Here is a 12947-nt window from a genome sequence, read left to right as displayed (position 1 = left end):
AGAGAGAGAGCGAGAGTGAGCACAAGTAGATAGAGTGGCAGGCAGAGGCACATAGGTGCCTTGCCGAGCAAGGAGCCCGATGTGGGACTCGATCCCAGCACTCTGGGATCATGACCCGAGCTGAAGGCAGCCGCTTAACCAACTGAGCCACCCAGGCGTCCCTTACTTTGAAAGTCTTAAAGAATATGTTTTCTTGACCCATCTGCATATAAAATGGCTCAGGCTTTAAAAAAATAAGTAGAAAATTGTACAACATAAAGATGTCAGAAGCCAAAATCAACAAGATGATGGATCCAAAAGCTGCTTTACATTAAAACTTTTCATTTTAGCCATCTTTTCACTACTAGAATGATTTTGTGGTTTTGGATTCCTCTGCTAGAATTTTGCTTGTCGTCCACATTCCTCCCACAGATATCTCTTGTTCAGTCAAACCCTCATTGGTCGAACACCTATTGCAAGTCAGACATTGCATAAAAAAGAAGCAAATATGTGCCTGCCCTTGAAGTGGTAGAGAAGAGACACAGAGAAGTAAACTGGTAAATGACAACAGGGTTTTACATTCAGGTGTTTTGGGTGAGGTGTGGGAGTTTAGAAGGAGGTACCACTGACTCTACGTGGAAAATTCAGGAAGTGCTTCATGAAAAGAGAACAGTTGTGTGGGTATCGAAGCATGATGAGGAGCTTAGCAGGTAGGAAGGAATAGGAAGGGAATTTCAGCAAGTAAATCAAGGAAACAAAATGCAGCGGAGCGTTCATGGGATGGCAACAGGGTTGACTGGGGGAAGCCAAAGCATGGACTCCTGATCTCCTTTACTCGGGGAGGCTGTGGAGGAGGAGCAGTGGGAGATGGAGTTGGAAAGGTGGGTTAGGGCCACAGTAGGAAGAATTTGTTCTAGTAGGCTCCACTCAGGATTTTGAACTTCGTCCTCTTGGCAATAGAAGTTAATTAAAGATTTTGAACAGATATGGGGCATGTGTGTATTTGTTTTTAGAAAGATGACTAGTTTTTGAGTAGAGGCTCAGCAGCATCGTCACTTACTAAGTATTAGGCTTTGTGCTGGGTGCTTAACTTGTGTTACACAGTTCTCTCCCCAGGCTTATGAGCCAGGCAGAGTTGCCGTCCCTGCCACTTCCAGATGAGGAACCTGGGCCGTAGACAGGCTAAGTAACTAGTCAGTGAGTAGGTGATGGAGCTGCCATTTGAAGCCAAGCAGTCTGGCTCCAGGTTGTGCACTCTCAGCCACTCTACAGATTTCCTCTTGGTGGATGGGGGTGGGGGTGGGGGTGTTGTTCTGACTAGACAACCCTAAGAGAAGTTGATGTAAGATGGGTGGGATCAGGTTATTGAAGTGCTTGAGACCATAAAAAAGGGGAATTGATTTGAAAGCCTGTTTTCTTAACCAAAATGCTAGCGGTAGAAAGGAGATAATTTGAAGGCAGGGACAGTAGATGGGAAGCTATCTGGGTGTCCTATGGGGATATTGAGGAGGTTGTGGTTTTTGTCTTACAGGGTATCATAGAGAAGAGGGGATATATCTGGGATTTCTCGTCAGATTATTCAATTTCCTGGGGACCACTGGTGGCTTAGCAGTTTCCACAACAAAACTAATATTCTTGTTTTTAAGATGAGTACAATGTGGTCATCTTATCCTCAGCTAATAGGTAACAGTTATTGAACATATATACCATATGCCAGGCATAATACATAGTATTTTATGCACATTTTCTTCCTTATTTCTTACAACCCTATAAGACCAGGACTGTTACTATACCTGCTTCCCAGAAGACAAAACTGAGAGTGAGGATATTAAATAATGATTTAAAGTAATAGGGGTAGTGAATGGCACCTTGTCTAATAGCAGTTCCTCACACTTATTAATAAAAATGAGCATTTTTCTGGAATTAAATTTACATAACTGTAAATTGTGTTCATTCGTTTTTTTTTAATTAGTTAAATCATTCAGCAGATCACCCAGCACTGTGGTAGGTGCTGTGCATATAGGTGTTAACAGGCCAGATAAAGTCCTTGTTATCAAGGTGTTCATTCTAGTAGGGGAAAACAACAATAAAAAAAATGAAGGAGTAACCATGACAAGTGACAAGTCCCAGGAGGAAATGAAACAGGGTGAAGTGATAGAGTGGTTGGAGGTCAGGGCAGTCAGTGACAGCCCTTGCCAGGTAGCTGGTGTGCGTGCGGCAAAAGATGAGTGTGAAAGTGCGTGAGGTTCACAGAGGTAGGCAGATGCTGGGCCATGTAGGATTTTTGTAGGTTCAACACAGTTTAGTTTTTATTCTAAAGGCACTGAGAATGCACTGGGTGCTTTGCAGCAGGGGGTGAAAGCATGTGTTATGTTCTGGGGAAAGGTAGGTGCTCCAGGACCAGAGTGAAAACAGGCAGAACAATCCATGGTCCAGGTGAGAGGATGAGATTTGGTGCCAGTGGTGGAGGAACTGGTAAGAGGTGGAAGAGTTGAAGAGACATTTTGAAAGTAGAGATGGTAGGTTGTGCTCATTAGGAAGATGTGTGGAGAGAGAGACCAACGACCATGTTTAGATCTCAGATTTACTCATAGGTGAGAGGGGAACTGAGCCACAGAGCTGCCATCTGGGGCACTGGGAAGAGGTGGATGATGAGGTCAGTGTGGGACCTGCAAGGTAAGCAGCATGAAGCCCTTGAGAGGGAGCAGGGCTGAAGACACAAGAGGCCGCAACACCCAGACGCAGAATGTGCTTACTGCCCAGTTCTTGGCCTGGGATGAAAGGTCACTTTTATGTGTGTTAGTCACAGTTTTTTGTGAGCCTCTGTGTGCCTTACCAACATCCTGAATTTCCTGGGTGCTGTCGGGAAAACCCTCCCATGACAGCACCTCCCGAGTCAGCAGGAATGTCAGTGTGGGGAGATTTCACACTTCGAGGCAACTCAATTTTCTTTAAGCCTGATGGAGCACTTCATCCCTTCACAAAAGCAGGCTATAGGAGCCTTTTCAGTTTGTCATCCTAATAAAAATGCCTGTAAGTAAAAACATTTGGTCTTTGTTTTCTGAATTGCATGATCTTTTCAATTTCTGGTAAATTCCTTTATGATATCATTTGGGGATAGCAAATAGCTGGCATCAGGATGGCTACGGACATCAGTCCTTTCCTTGCATGATGTTCACTTTATTCTTTGCTGAGCAGGCAGGCAAAGGTTTCTGGGTTTGGGTTAAGTGGTGGACTTTAGGGGCTTTTTCCAGATATTTTCTAGTGTGTGGTTATAGCCAAGACAGAATCAAGGCTTGCTAGCTTATTAGCCTGTGCCGACTGGATTTCTTTTAAACGGAAATAATGTTTTGCGACTTGAAGACAGCTGATACTGGCTTAAAGGGAGGGGTGAGTGAGCCCTTCCACCCTGTGTCCCATGGACATGTATGATCCTGCTGCAACATGCCAGAGCCGGTTTTGCGGGACTCAGCCACACGGCACATGCACGCTTCATCCAGCTTCTGCTCACTGGCAGTGCTGCCTGTTTTTCTTGGAGGGTTAGTTCTCGTGTGTTACTGTGGGCTGTAGAATGTGCAGTAGTAACAGGAAATTATACACAGTTAAGGAAGGTATAAATTATGTGTGTTAAGTAAAATTAACCTGGTTGGGAAAACGGATGTTTAATAAAATTTGGATGCCTAATATATGACAGGCATTGAGAAAATTAAATTTTTGGCTGTTCACTGTGTGAAATCTAGTATTGAGATAGTTAAACATAATTATTTTATAGTAAACATCGGGTTTTTATTCCCTGGAATTATTTGCTAACAATAGTTATATCAAATAATTTTATTTTGAATCAAATGTTTCTCATTGATTAGTTAGACAAATATGATTACTGGGTTGAATTAAATAGCTACTATATTTCCAAAGAATTCCTGTAAGTGGCTGAAATTTTTTAAAATTAAGATAATTAAATGTTAATGTATTTAAATAACTGGCATGATGACTTTAAAATACATTTTGAGTTGTTAGTTTACTATAATATGCAGCTGATTGTATAATAACAGCAAACCCTTATATAGCATTCACTATGTAGCAGATATGGTTCTATGCTTTGCATGTATTATGTCTTTTAATTCTTACAGCAGCCCCTTGTGGTTGGTATTAAAGATATCCTCTGTTTTACAGATGAGGGAAACTGAGGCATAGCGAGAATAAGTAAGTTGCTCAAAGTCAGCAACTGGTAAATAGTGGAGTTGGGATTTGAACCCTGGCTATCTGACTCCAGAGTCTGTGTTCTTAATCACTGTATACTAATACATAATCTCTCCATTGTTGGCTGTTATATTTTTGAGGAGAAAAATATGTAATTTAGTTTATTTTAGCCAGTCTTTGTTGAGCGCCTGCTATTTGCCTTGCACTGTGGTAGGAGACTGAGGGGACTTGGGAATGAGCAGGACACAGTTGTACTTTCAGGTGGTTTAGTTTCTACTGGAGTTCTTTGGGCACACAGGACTTGAAGACAAAGCGGAGTAGGAAGGTCATTCCAATTGTAGTGAGCAGCTGCAGTAAAGGCACAGATATGGAAAAGAACCAATTGTCATTAGGAAGCAGTGAATAGTATACTGTGTCTGGAAAAGAGTCTTGGAAGGTAAAAGCTAGATGGAGAGTCTTGACTCACAGGCTGAGGAGTTTGAACAAAAGTAAAGTAGTTAGACCATTGAAAGCCACTGGCATGTTTTTCTAAAGCAGGGAAATTACTTCATTAATCTCCCCATTTGTAAAATACCACATCGCTAGAATGTTTAAGGAATAAAGTAAATAATGCACTAAGAATGTTTAACATGGTGTCTGGAACATAGCGAGTGCTCAATAAATGGTTCTAAATAAAGGGTAGTTATTAATTAAATGAAGGGGAGGTAGAGTTCTTTCCCCATCATTTACAAGTGTTCTATTTAACAGCGAGGTGGTCTGGGGTATATCCTAGGAGTTTAGCTTTCCAGTCTCTCAATGTCTGAAGAGTCTTCTGCCTGTTCAGTCTTCACTATAACTTTGCAACCAGTAGGAGCTCCACCTCTCCAAGGAAGGCCTAGTGGCCCTCCGCCTTGCTTTGTTGGAACCCTGTGAAGCTACTGGGAAGCAGTGTCTCCTTTTCTAATACCTTCTGCCATGTTGCCATTTTGTGGAGGTAGTTCTTGCAAACCCTCAGTAAGATTTATTATTTAGAAGGGACTGAAGCACAGCTCTGTCAGCTTGAGTATGGATTTCTCATTCTGAATTCCTTATTAATATCTATGGTTTATGGGAAATGATGCAATTCACATTGAAATTCAGTTTGAAAAAAAATTTTATTTTAAGATTTTATTTTTTTACTTGACAGAGATCACAAGTAGGCAGAGAGGCAAGCACAGAGGTGGGGGAGGCAGGCTCTCCGCTGAGCAGAGAGCTGGTTGCGGGACTCAATCCTAGAACCTTGAGATCATGACCTGAGCTGAAGGCAGTGGCTTAACCCACTGAGCCACCCAGGTGCTCCTGAAAAAATTTTTTTAAGACTTTATTTATTTGACAGAGATCACAAGTAGCAGAGAGGCAGGCAGAGAGAGAGAGGGGAAAGCAGGCTCCCCGCTGAGCAGAGAGCCCAATGCACGGCTTGATCCCAGGACCCTGAGATCATGATCTGAGCCGAAGGCAGAGGCCCATCCCACTGAGCCACCCAGGCGTCCCCAGTTTGAAATTTTAACTGGAGAACCATGATGTATTAGGACAGCTTAAAATCATAGTTGGTCAGCATTCATCAGTAGAAATTTGGCTTCTTGGTCAGTTGGGAAGAAGTATGTGAAAAGAAGGAGAGGACCATCATCTGTGGGAAAAAATTCCTGCAAGTATTGAGTGTTTTGATTTTTCTGAGTGCAGATGAGTTGGATAAAGAAGGAGCAACCACCCAAATGGAGTAAAACACCACCCTGGACAGCCTTCTTCCTAGTTTTCTCAACTTTATCCTCTACTCTTGTGTATTTGAGTATTGTTAACCTTCTAGTAGTAGGGTTTTGTGCTCCTGAAGATGTACAATTGAATGGAGAGGAGGAAGAGAAAAAATTATTTATTTTTTTTTAAATGCCAAGCATATTACTATTGATAAACTTATTTTTTAAAACTATTTTATTTATTTGACAGAGAGAGAGAGAGAGAGAGAGGTCACAAGTAGGCAGAGAGGCAGGCAGAGAGAGAGGAGGAAGCAGGCTCCCCACTGAGCAGAGATCCCAATGTGGGCCTCAATTCCAGGACCCTGAGACCATGACCTGAGCTGAAGGCAGGGGCTTAACCCACTGAGCCACACAGGTGCCTGATAAACTTATTTGATACAGGGACACTGAGATATTAGAACCCCTATTTGATAGACAAGATATAACTGGGTAGATTTGTGATTTTCATCTTAGGTCTTCTGATTCCTTTTTTTGTTCCTTCCTACAGTTAAAAAGGTCTTTAGAGTGATCAAAGTGTACAGTCTATACTCAAATACAATATAATAAGATATTTGTTTGGCTTACTTCCAGTTTCAACCTCTGGTCCACACGAATTTCTGTTCTTAACCTCTGTTTGCTTCTCTCTCGTTTTTGTCTCTTCTGTTCAATAAAACAGTAAGTGTTGGGGTGAAGTTTCAAAATGCTAAACTCAGAGTTTCCTGAATTCTATCTTTAGGATTCATTATATTATCTCCTGCCTCCCCAATGATGCCCTCTAGGGGAGAACCATGAATTTCTCCTGCTTCGAGATCTTCTGGCTGTTACTCTACATAAACCTCTGTCATCTTGATTCTTCTCAAACTTTCTCATGGCTTACCACCTCAGAGGCTCTGAAAATCCTGTGTTCCTTCGCTTCTCCATCCTACAATGTTATAAACCTACTAGGATCTTTTCTGCAGGCCTACAGGTCTGATCTTTTGGACAAATGAATACCATCTTTACTTTATTCTCGCTCCATTCAAACCAAGATTCCTCCCATCATTTTAGAAAAGATTTAGTTTGTCTCTTCCATCAAAGATAAATACTGTATTGAAAAATCTTAAAAAAAAAATGAGGGGCGCCTGGGTGGCTCAGTGGGTTAAGCCGCTGCCTTCGGCTCAGGTCATGATCTCAGGGTCCTGGGATCGAGTCCCACATTGGGCTCTCTGCTCAGCAAGAAGCCTGTTTCCCTCTCTCTCTGCCTGCCTCTCCGTCTACTTGTGATCTCTCTCTGTCAAATGAATAAATAAAATCTTTAAAAAAAAAAAATGAAGAGCCCCAATATGAACAAATATTTGGTGCTTTGGATTAGTCTTTCCCAATCTCATGAGAACACTTTTACTTAACTTTCAAATCCCCAGGCTCACCTAAGGCTTTCATGCTTCGGTTGATGTGATGATTCAGCATTTTCTCCCTTCAGTTTCTCAAAATCCCTTTGTATTCTTGGACTTTTAAAACTAAGTTTGCCTATTAGTGTTTAATAGAACAACCATGATGGAAAGCAGAGAAACCTGCTTTCCATCATGGTAGTTATGGTTTTGGGGATAAGTCAGTAATTAACAAAGGGCCACTTGCTGTCAGGTCTCCATGGCACAGCCCACTTTGCATAGAAGGTTTTTATAGACATGGTAGAGCTTTCTTAACTACAGAGCTAAATGGTCCTGAGCAGTCTCTCTTGTTCCTCAGTCAGAATTTGTCAGGCCTATAATGTAATTCTCTGGCTGCCACCGCCAAAGCTCAGAGTTGTTTTTTTTTTTCTTTAAGATTTTTATTTATTTATTTATTTGACAGATAGAGATCACAAGTTGGCAGAGAGGTAGGCAGAGAGAGAGGAGGAAGCAGGCCCCCTGACGAGCAGAGAGCCCATTTCGGGGCTCAATCCCAAGACCCTGAGATCATGAGATCATGACCTGAGCCGAAGGTAGAGGCTTTAACCCACTGAGCCACCCAGGTGCCCCAAAGCTCAGAGTCTTATTTGTTCCATAGTTAGTTCCCAGGATTAGCCAAAGTTAGATGGGAAGTCTGAACAAATGGTTCAGTAGATAAACTAAATTTTTAAAGGCAATAAGAGTGTAACAGTAAGGGTCCCTTCAAGAAACAAGAACCGCGGGGCACCTGGATGGCTCATTGGGTTAAGCCTCTGCCTTTGGCTCAGGTCATGGTCTCAGGGTCCTGGGATTGAGCCCCACATTGGGCTCTCTGCTCAGTGGGGAGCCTGCTTATCCCTCTTTCTCTGCCTGCCTCTCTGCCTACTTGTGATCTCTGTCAAATAAATAAATAAAAATCTTAAAAAAAAAGAAACAAGAACCACACCCATTATTTGAATCAAGTGAGTTGTATATGGAGTCTTTAAAACTAAGCTCTTAAAAAAATGAAAGGGTTAAAAGGGGATACTGAGATGTTACAAATGTAGGAACTACAGAAAACCCTGGGAAAGATAGTTTCTTTCAAGGGAAAAGGGAGGGAATTAACACTTAGAAATTTAGAGAGGGGGTTGTCCTGAGAATCAGATGTTTCAGGAAAACTGGCTAGCTGGTGACTTTGAGTGGGGTGTGCTGTGAGGCAGTTTCTCCAAGTGTTGAGAATATCGCAGACTGGATTTAGGTGCTTTTCGGGGAAGGATCTGGGGCTGCTGGAGTGAACAGGTATTACTGGGAGAGACTCCTGGGAATTGTCAGCATTCAGGAAGTCCCAATTAAGCAGAAGGAAGCAAAAAGGAAGGAGCACGTGCCTTCTTCCTCTTCAGCTTTGCAGCTTTCCTCTGTCACCCCCTAGTGGCAAAGCCTGACAAAGTGGTTTGCAGAGCATCACAGGGCTGATAACAGCAGGGAGGGCATGCAGCTGGGACAGTATCTTAGCACCTGGTACAGAGGAGCTTACTCTGAAAGCCCAGAGCTTCCCAAATAGGCATCTTTAAATCAGCTGAACCACCGATATCAGCGAGGGAGACAAACCATAAGAGACTCTAAACTATAGGAAACAAATTGTGACGGTTGCTGGAGGGGAGGTGGGTAGGAGGAAATGGGGTAACTGGGTGTTGGGCATTATTAAGGAGGGCACATGATGTAAAGAGCACTGGGTGTTGTATACAACTGATGAATCACTAAACTCTACCCCTGAAACTAATAATATGCTGTATGTCAATTATTTGATTTTAAATAAAGTAAAAGATAAATCATCTACCTTCCCACACCATTCTTTATTTCCAGTTCCTTAATGTCATTGTCTCATTATGAGTTTTGGAGTCAGAGTTGGGTTCATATTTTAGTTTTTCTTTGTGAGCTGTGTGACTATAAGCAAGCTATTTAATTTTCTTTAGTCATTAAAAAACCACTTTGAGATATGATTGACATACAAAAAACCAAGTTTAATGTAAATAACTTGATGAGTTTGGAGGTAAGTATATGGCCAGTGAAACAGCATAATCAATGCCATAAACTTGGAAAGTTTCCTCTTCTTTTTTTTCTCATTTTCCTCTTTTTTTTGGTGATAAGAACACAATATACATCTTTTTAGCAAATTTTGAAGTATACATTGCAGTATTGTTAACTATAGACCCTGTGGTACACAGTAGAACTCTAAGACTTACTCATTTTACATAACTGAAGCTTTGTACCCTTTGACCATTACCTTCTCAATTCTCCCCACTCCTGAACCTCTGGTAACAGATGTGAAATATTGGGGTCCAGGGGCAAACAAGAAAGAATTCTTGAGACATCTTTGGTGCAAAAAGGGTAGTTTTATTAAAGCACAGGGACAGGACCTGTGGGCAGAAAGAGCTGTACTGGGGTTGTGAAGAATGGTTAATTTTATACTTTCAAGTTGGGAGGGGGTTGGGTTAGTCTGAGTCTCTAAGGAACTTGCAAGCAAGGTTTCCAGGACCCTGAGGGACTAGCAGTTGTTAGGAAAACTCCATTTACTACTGTCTAGTAAAACCTTAGTCATGAGATGCTTCAGGTGAATATCTGTGGACCATATGCTTGGAGGATGATTGCTAACATATATCTTGGGTCAGGGTAGAGATAAAGGAAGTTTCCAAAGGGATTTTTATAGGATCCTGGAGGTCTAGCTAATGTCAAGCTAAAGTTGTCTTTTGCCTTTTGCAAAGTATTAATGGTGAAGCAGTTGAGTTCCTGGAGAACGTTCACTCTGCCGTATCAAATACTTGTTGATGGGCTGTAAATTGTAAGGAGATTTAATTTGTTTTTGTTTGTTTGTTTGTTTGTTTGTTTGTTTTTGCTTTTTTACTCCACATCAGTAACCACCATTCTTTTCTCTGTTTCTATGAGTTTGACTATTTTAGTTTCTCATATAAGTGGCATCCTCTAGGATTTGTTCTGCATCTGGTTTACTTATATTAGCATAATCATCCATGTTGTTGGAAACAATACAATTTACCTTCTTTTTTAAAGTTGGGTAATATCTCATTGTATGTAAATACCATATTTTCTTTATCCATCATTCATTGTTGGATACTTACTTTGCTTCCATGTTTTAGATATGTGAATAATGTTGTAATAAACATGGGAGTACACCTGTCTCTTTGAGATCCTGGCTTCAGTTTGTTTAACCTCTTTCAAATTTAATTTACTTATCTTACAAAACCAAGATAACTGTCTGTTTCACAGAACTGATAGAATATTAAATGAAATTGAGTTCACTTGAAGTTTAGTCTGTGTATAGCATATGGCACTAAACAAGGGAAGGAGAAAGGAGAAGAAAAATAAGGAAGCAAATACACATAGTTTCTATAATCCTTGTAATTGGTCACAAGATTGTAGTTGATACTTGTAACTCTCTCCCTCCTCTACCTGTTTTATGTTTTTTTTTTTATGCTCAGTCAGGACTTGAGTTGGTTGAGGTTCTTTATCTGATAGGGAATGATTTAAATCTTCATTTCTGAAAGGTCTTGAATCCATAGTGGTCCTTTTTCAGGTTGTCAATAAATGGGTTACACTAGTACACTCAAATAGAGTATATATTGAATTCAGAATCCAATAAAGCCCACCAAGAGTTGTGCTTTTTCCCAGCCGAAGACAGTTCAAGGGACAGCAGTTTTTCTTTCATCCTAAAAAGGAGATCTCAACATGTTCTAGACAGTTTGACTCCAAGAAGTTTCACTGAGGTGGGAACCTCCTTAATTTTTGTGGGGTTTATCTTCAATCCGGAGTTCACATGTGTTTACTAAGACATCTAAAGTACTTGCTACTTCCTGCTCCTCAGAAACAATTAGCATGATGTCATCTGTAGTGTCACTGTAGTGGACTGATATGCTGTGTGGAATATCAAGTTGATTAACATCTCTGCTGAGTATATTATGACAGAAAGCAGGAGAGTTGACACAGCCTTGAGGCAGTATTTGTAAAGTTACTGTTAGTCATGCCAGGCCAGTTAAAAGCAAACTACTTCTGATTGTCCTTGCAAACTGATTTGGAGAAAAAGGCATTTTCATGTCAAAAGCTGCATACTTCTATGCCTGGGGCTATGTTGATTTGTTCCATGAAATACACTCCATCTGGAACATAAGCTCCAATTGGAGCCATTACCTAAATTAGTTTAAATAGTGGTAGATAATTACTCTTATATTCTAAGATTTCAGCTTATTGGATAAACCTTCAGCTTATTTGGATAAATACATAAGAACACAATTGCTGGATTGTATGATAAGCCTATGTTTAACTTGGTAAGAAATAGTCCAACGGTCTTCCAAAGTGGCTGTACCGTTGTATATTCCCACCAGCAGTGAGAGAGAAGTCTTGTTGCTCCAGCAGGATTTCACCAGCATTTGGTGTTGTCACTAGATTTTTAGCCACTCTAATGGTGTGCAGCTTGAACTTTTTAAAATTTTTTTTTACTCTTTTCCTCCCATTTAGAATGATCTTCATGGGCCCCAAAGATTACCTCCTTTGGGAAGCCTTTCCAGATGCCACTCCTGACGTAACCCCTGCTGGTCCCAAAGTGATCTTTTCCTTTTGAAATCCTGTTTCTGGCCCTTCCATCTTCTTCTTTGTAGTCTACATAACCAAAGTACTACTTTCCACAGCAGTGGTATTACTTTATTGTAGTTTCCCCTGCTCTGTCTGGGTCCTGGGTTGTCTCCAACTCCCTTTGAATCGACCCAGACATGAAATTCAGATCTTCCACTGGTATTCACAGGAAAGTTGACCTACCCTAAAGATTGTGTGAGTTTGGTAACTTAAGGGGAGGAGTCATAGAATAATATTCATGACCTCCTGACTGGGTCTCTCCTCTCTTCTTTCTTCTTCTCACTCCCTTTCTGGAGTATTAAAAAAAAAATCCTTCTCTCTGTCTCATGTGTAATTATTTTACATCCTTCTTTTAGGGTTTTGGGTTTGCCAACATGCACGTCACATGTGATGCACCTATTGTAAGTTGGACCGCTGAGGCATATTGCCACAAAAGCCTCTTCCTAAGATGGAGATTTTTTTCTACCAACTCTCAAGAAAATACAGCTTATCTTGTTAAATTGTTTGTAACTATTTTCTTCTTCTTCTTTTTAAAATATTTTATTTATTTATTTGACTGACAGAGATCACAAGTAGGCAGAGAGGCAGGCAGAGAGAGACGGGGGAAGCAGGCTCCCTGCTGAGCAGAGAGCCCAATGTGGGGCTCGATCCCAGGACCCTGGGATCATGACCTGAGCCGAAGGCAGAGGCTTTAACCCACTGAGCCACCCAGGTGCCCCATGTAGCTATTTTCACACATACTTTTTCTTACTGGATAGCAAATTTCTCAAGGATAAGAAATAAGTTTTCATCTTTCTGATCTCCATAGTCCCTGCTTTAGAAGTGGTGATCAATAAATGTTTATAGAATGAATGAATGAATAACACTATATATGATTTCAGTTTCCTTTAAAAAGAAATAAATATTTCTTTCAAGTAGGCAGTCATGAATTATCACAGTTAACCCATTTTATGTATAAATAGACGCACAGACTATGGTTTGTTTGCCCAGTTAT

The sequence above is a fragment of the Lutra lutra genome, chromosome 16 (assembly GCF_902655055.1).
Source record: "Lutra lutra chromosome 16, mLutLut1.2, whole genome shotgun sequence".
Lineage (NCBI taxonomy): Eukaryota > Metazoa > Chordata > Mammalia > Carnivora > Mustelidae > Lutra > Lutra lutra.
The sequence above is the reverse complement of the archived record's forward strand: the minus strand, read 5'-3'. Positions refer to the sequence as shown.